The sequence below is a fragment of the Mustela erminea genome, chromosome 1 (genome assembly GCF_009829155.1).
Source record: "Mustela erminea isolate mMusErm1 chromosome 1, mMusErm1.Pri, whole genome shotgun sequence".
NCBI lineage: Eukaryota > Metazoa > Chordata > Mammalia > Carnivora > Mustelidae > Mustela > Mustela erminea.
This window is the reverse complement of record NC_045614.1, coordinates 104,582,035-104,588,857: the sequence shown is the minus strand read 5'-3', so window position 1 is coordinate 104,588,857 and position 6,823 is coordinate 104,582,035. Positions and strand designations below refer to the sequence as shown.

General features: G+C 43.5%; 1 long non-coding RNA gene across 1 annotated transcript; it reads right to left on the bottom strand.

Moving 5' to 3' along the window:
- Nucleotides 1–305: 305 nt before the first annotated feature.
- LOC116600913 lies at nt 306–5,838 on the bottom strand. The gene is made up of 4 exons (XR_004289853.1): nt 5,694–5,838; nt 2,656–2,767; nt 975–1,085; nt 306–510 (listed from the first exon to the last, which is right to left on the bottom strand). It is a non-coding gene; the product is annotated as an uncharacterized LOC116600913 (long non-coding RNA).
- Between the last annotated feature and the right edge of the window lie 985 nt (nt 5,839–6,823).

Here is a 6,823-nt window from a genome sequence, read left to right as displayed (position 1 = left end):
CACATTTTCTAGTCAAATTAGATCTAGTAGTAGTGATGCTGATTTTTGGCTTGCTGACAGATTCAGAAATGATGGTAGGTGGTATATAAGAGTGGGAAAATATCCCAAGAGATCTGAGAATTTAAATAGGATTCCAGGATAAACTCAAGTTTTATGCTGTGTGGTTGAGTTCTAATGCCAGGATGAAACCTATAATTGTCACAGTAAGGGCTGTTAATTTCAGATAATAAGACATAGTGATGTGTTGAGTGGTCGTTGGTGTAATATTATAGGAGATTAAAAATACTTCGAAGATGCTTCCACCTACAATGCATTTAATAGAGTTAATTAAGGAGGAGTCATTTTCATTGGTTAAAACCTTTCTCTACTCCTCTCGTCCCCCTCTTCCCAACGTTTACATCAGCAAACTGAATGTTTACCTCTCTGGTAGTCTGCCCAAGTTGATGAAATTGAAATCCTCAGCATCTTCTTTGGTTGCTTTCTCTCTCCGTTCCAACCTTGTTTGTGCCTCTGTTAGACAAATCAGAGATTCCAGGTGTGTAATAGTGATGGGTGAGCTGCTTAACCATTGGCTCTGTTTCTGGAGCTCAAGGTAAAAATCTTAAAGAGTTTGAGCATTTCTGTGGATAGCCTTGGATAGACATACTGTTGAGAAAAACAAATGTGTTTTCTCAGTAGCTGGTGGGGAGTTGGATCTACTGTTTCTCTGGGAACCACCTTTCATCTTTCTGATGATGGTTTCAGAAACAATTTTACATTCAGATTTTGTCCTAGGTTGTCTTCTTTAAATAACCAGTCTTGCTCTCTTTGCATGCAGAGTTCTTTCTCTTATTATTTCCAGTAGTCTTAATTATGTTTATTAATATTATTCACATCTGTTAGTTCTCAGATTACACACAAAACTTCATTAGACAAAGTTCTAAGGGGTTTTTGTCTTTTCTGAAAAGTTTGCAACAGAGATAAAATGAACTTACTTGACTTTTGGTAAACACAGGCAGAATAAGTTTTACATTTAATGCTGATAATTCGAAGGAGATGACCAGCAACCTGAAGTTACCTTTAGTTACTGAATATTTTTCAAGATCCTGTGAGTTGAAAAACATTTGGGTTAGTTTGTACCTTTGAGTTCTAGAATGTCCCATTCTTACAAGTGGTTGCCTTTAAACCAACTAGAGCGTTCTCACACATTAATTGAAGCAATGCCATCCAGAGACAGAGCAAATATTTCACATTTACAACATAATGGACACACATACAAATACACAAACAAGACACAAACAAAATTTAAAGGCCCACTTTCCAAATCTCTCCCTTTTGCAGAACAAATCTAAGTGCAAGATGATATTACCATTTATGGCCCTGTTAAGCAGTCATTGTTCTCTAAAGTCTAATGAATATTGTGGCCAACCAGGGTGGCAAAAAAACAAAACCAAACAAACCTAATTTTGGAGAAGACAGTCCAGAGAGCTGCGTGCACAGATCCAGTGGTCATTTCCTACTTTCCAATTAGAACACGGCTGGTTTTATTCAAAGACACCAAAAGCTGCCACAACAAACGAACCAAATGAAGGCCAGAGGACCTCTATGAGCATTGGTTCCTTTTCAAAAGTTGGGGCTTCACAGACTGAACCAGTTTCCTAGTTTCTAGTTCCTTCCTAAAAGTTGAGGCTTTCATGACCAAGCCAAATGGCTTCCTAGGCAGAATTTGTCAGTCACGCAAGAAAAGGAGGCGAAGAGAACCAAACCCCTCTATTTGGAGGCTACCGAATGGAAGAAATCTAAGAGAGCCAAACCAAATGGGAGGAGGAAGTCAGCTCATGTGCCTTGGCACAAGAACTACGCCCCAAGAGATGTCTGTCCAGACTGAAACCAAAAACCACTTCCTTGTACAAATGTTAAATTAAGCCCCAAAGGTTGGCGGCGGCCAGTCAGAATGGGGACCTGGGGACCATCCCTAGGACAAAGAGCCTAGGCAGCTGCTTGGACTTGTCACTGGACTCCTGTTCCCAGTGGGGCTGGCAAACCACAGGCAGAGAGCTCCTGGCTGGCTCTCCAAGTGTGTCATGGAGCCTCAGTTTGCTTGCAGCAAAGACCGTCGTCGAGACGTCCAGTGAGCAGCAAGGAAAGGACTTATTTGAGAGGAAGCCAGACAAGAGGACAGGAGGGCAAGCCTCACATGGCCTGTCCAAAGAGGGAGAGTCGGGGAAATTTAAAGGCAAACAAAAACGGGTCCGGATGAAATGTGGCAGCTGGGCTTATTAGCGTGCAGCTGTGATGAGTCCCATTCATCCTTTGGTGGCTTGTTTCCTGGGCACTGAGTTCTGTGCCTTCTCCAAAGACCTTCACGGTCCATGGTTCATGCAGCCCACTGACAAACACTCAGGCCTCACAGGCAACGAGGGTAGGGCCTGGGGTTGCTGGCATGGGAGAGTGTCAGCTTTTCAACATTTCTGATGTTTGCTAAGAGACAGGTAGTTTCAGGGAGAACACCCTCAGGAAGTGGTGGCAGAGTACAAAGGAGACTAAAGGGGACCAGAGTACAAAGGAGACCCCCCCAAACTTCCTGGCCATCAGATAGCATCCTCTCATGTTCCCTGGCCTTCCAAACCAGGTGTTCCCACTCAGGGACTGTCGGAGACACACAGAAGTAGTTACCTCTCCTAGGAGAGCACTGGGCTGGGTCAGGGTGATACCACGTCCTCGTCTAGCTCATCAGCATGCTGGTGGCCTTGGTAAAGCTTGTCTCTTTGGACATCATGTTCCTGGTCTATAAAGGTAAGAATTTGGATTTTACATTCATTAATTTGGTTCAAGAACTCTTCCTCTGGTGCCTCTTCTGGGCCAGGCCTGTGTTTAGTGAAAAGGAGGCAGCAATGCTCAAGACGGTCCTTACATTCCTGATGCTTAAGGTCCAGTGAATAATACACTGAATAAGGAATAATAAGTATGCTAATATTTATGACAGAGGACTAGAGGGGGCAACAGGAGTATTTAATAGGGGATCTAAGCCAGCTTGTTGGTGAAGAGGGGTGGGTTAGGGAAGGCTTCCTGGAGGTAGTGACCCTTAAGACAAAGTAGGATCCTAAAGGAGGTGGAGAGAGAAAAGGTGCTAATGACTAAGAATGGGAAGGTGCTTTCTCCAGAGCCTGTACTTCTCGAGGGCAGGAATCCTGTCTTGATCTTCTTCAGATGCCCTGGCTGGAACATAGTAAGCCTTGAACATGAATTTGCTGGCTGGATGGCCATCTGTCATTGCATAAGCCTTGTAAGGGAGGGTCCTCGTGACCCAGACTTTACAGATGGGAACCCAGTCTGAGCCCCATAGCCTGCTCTTGGTGAAGCCTCATCTGCTGGCTTCCAGATCAATGCCACATCCAGATGTCAGGGTCAGATGAGGTTCCAGAGGCAACAGGAGATTGAGAAGAGTTGCTGACCACATGAAAAAGGGTAATAATTTCTGTAGCTTTCCTCCTTTTTTTTTTTTCCCTCTCTCCAAGTGGCAACTATTGAGTCTTTCTCTCTTAGAACAGCTGCCTGGCTGCCTCATTTTCTGCTTGCATATAATTTCAGAGCATGGACTTTACACTTTTGTGCTTGCCTTTTCCATCTGTGCCTGAATTGGCAATTCGAAGGCGCAGCCCTCTCTCCTGTCTGGAAGCCAGAGAGGGGCCTTCCCCATAGGCCCTGGAGAGCCCAGCTGCTCCCCTGGGGTCAGACAGGCCTGGAGGGCTCTCCACAATCCCCCATCAGACCCTCCAGGGCCGCCAGGGAAGTACACAGATGGCTTTTCTGGGAGGGCAGGTATGCACATTTCCATATTAACCAATTATTTAGCAGCGGTTAAAAAGGTTGATGAGTCCCAAACCCAGCACATTATACTGATCCATAAACAAAAGGACATGCTACCATTTCTGCTATGGGGTCTTGGGGACATTTCTACTCCGACCTGAATGCTCATTATTTCGGAGGAAGTGCCTCTGATCCTTTGGTCTTATTCTAAATCGATCCCTTATCCTTAAAGACCCTCACTACCACCTCGCCCCATCTTCTGGGTTATATGAACAGAGCATCTATTATAGAGGCAGGATCTGGGGACAGTCTGCCGTGACACCCAGATTCAAGACAGGCTATGGTCATCCTCATGCCATCCCGTTTCCTGTTCTGCACCCCACTCGGTCAGTTACAGTGACCCTAATTCCTCCTCACATAGCTCCATCCCTGAACAGCCCTCCACATCACTGTCTCAATGACAGCACGGTTGCAGCTCAGACATGATGATAAAAAGAAAAATATTAAAGTAAGGGCAGAACAATTATAAGTGGTAGAGGACTAGGTAATCCCAACTGAAAACCTCAATAGTGTGTGGAAGAAGACAGTAATGGAGTTTATCTTATTCCATAAAAGGTATGCAAGACGGTCAGGGGACATAAATGTCCCTTGACACAGGATTCACTGAAGTGTTCAGAAGTTTGATCTGTTGTCTTTCAATGTGTTCAGAAGGCAGAGCATGTAGTCTGCCCTATCCCATCAAAACCACGGAAGCCCCCCTGCTGGTTGCCACCTGAAGGCAGCAGCTTGAGGATGGAGCATGGCTCTTAGCTGGACTTTTCCAAGCCAACTAAGAGTTAGCATTACACTTGACCCTTAAATGACACAAGTTTGAACTGTGTCCACTTATATGCAGATATTTTTCAGGAAATACAGTATGGTCCTCTAAATGTGTTTCCTCTGATGACTTAATAACACTTTTTCCCTCTAGCTTACTTTATTGAAAGAATGCAGTATATAATCTATAAAACATACAAAAAATATATATTGACCAATTTTTTATGTTATTGGTAAGGCTTCCAACCCATACCAGAGTATTGGTAGTTAAGCTCTTTGGGGAGTCAAAGTTATACACAGATTTTCCACTGGTGGGAGGGGGGAGTTGATGTCCCTGACCGCCATGTTGTTCAAAAGTCAACTACAGTTTGAAGTCTTAATTGTTAATGAAATGATAGCAAAGCTGTTCTGTCTAGGAAGAGATGTGAGATGATATTCAGACACTTTCCCCCAGAACTGGTCAGGAAAAGTTTCTGTGCCCATTGGCTAGTCACTGGCAAAGAGAATGTGGTCTGGAGTTAGTCACATGGGAGAAGGATGGGCACACAGATCAAACTCAGACCCTGCTAGCAACATTCCATCACCAACCTTTCTACTACCTCTGCTTAGACCACAGGTCAGGCACGTGGGAAGGGAAGGGGATAGTAAAAGGCTGAGAGGTGGAAGGCGCCAGCACACAGATGACCAGACATGATTGCTATCAACCTTAGAATGACGAGGGCTCACTCAAGCATTCGCAGATTTCCTTAATAAATTATAGATATAACTCTTTCTTGACTAAGTGCCACCATTGCTTAGAGTATCAAACGAGAAATTTCCTCCTCCCTAGAGGAAGTAGCAGCTCTTATGATTGCCTCTATTTGTCTGCTTCAATAGACTTCCCTCATTGCCTATTCTGGGATTTGGCCAACACATCTGCATTTGTGTCTTTCATATTTGGTCTCTGTATACTTTCAAGAGTTCTTTTCGCCACATTCTTAGGTTTTTAGTCTGCTCTGCCTTCTTAGTTCTTCTCCACCCCACCACAACTTTCTATGGACATAGGGAATAATCTTGCACAAAGAAAGTTCTCCCAGCCTGTGGCTTACCTTGTTATATTCTTAATGTATCCTTCAAAGAGCAAAAGTTTATAACTTTGAGAAAGTCCAGTTCTTCAAATTCTTTTTTTTTTTTCTCTTACAAAATATGCTTTCTTGGTTCTAAGAAATCTTTGCCTACTCCCAAGGTTGAAAATATTTTCTCCTCTGTTTTCTTCTAGAACTCTCACATTGTTAAGTCATATATTTAGATCTATGATCCATGTCCTGTCAATTATTCTGTATGGTGTGATACAAGGGGGAATGCCACTTTTCCCCATAGAGACAGTGATTTGACTGAACACTGCTGAAAGGTCTTTTCTTTCCCCTGAGGAACTGCCTTGGCTCCTTTGCAGAATATCCAGAATGGTCATATACATGTGGTGCTCTTTCTGAATTCTGTATTTTTTTCCATTGATTTCCATGTCTGTCTTTTCACTGAAATGGTACCATATTTATCACTATGATTTTATAGTTAGTTTTTAAATTGGAGAGTGTAGGGGCACCTGGGTGGCACCGTTGGTTAGGCGTCTGAGTCTTGGTTTCAGCTCAGGTTCTGATCTCAGGGTCGTGAGATCCAGCCTCCCCATCATGCTGCTCATAGAGCCCTGGATCTGCTGCGCATGTCAGCTTAAGACTCCCTTGCCTCTGCCCTCCCCCATACACATGCGCACATGCAAGTGTGCGCTCTCTCTCTCTCTCTCTCAAATAAATAAATGAATCTTTAAAAAATAAAATAAAATTGAAGAGTCCTCCAATTTTGGTCTTTAAAAAAATTGGATTTGGGGAGCACCTGGGTGGCTCAGTGGGTTAAAGCCTCTGCCTTAGGCTCAGGTCATGATCTTCGGGTCCTGGAATCGAGCTCTCTGCTCAGCAAAGAGCCTGCTTCCCCCTCTCTCTGCCTTTCTGACTCCTTGTGATCTCTCTCTCTCTCTGTCAAATAAATAAATATTTTTATGGGTATTAAAGGAGGGCACCTGTAGTGATGAGCACTGGGTGTTATATGCAACTAAGGAATCATTGAACACTGCATCAAAAACTATATGATGCGCTATATATTGGCTAACTGAACATAATAAAAAATTGGATTTTCTAGGTCTTTTGTATTTTCAAATAAATTCTAGAATCAGCTTACCAATTTG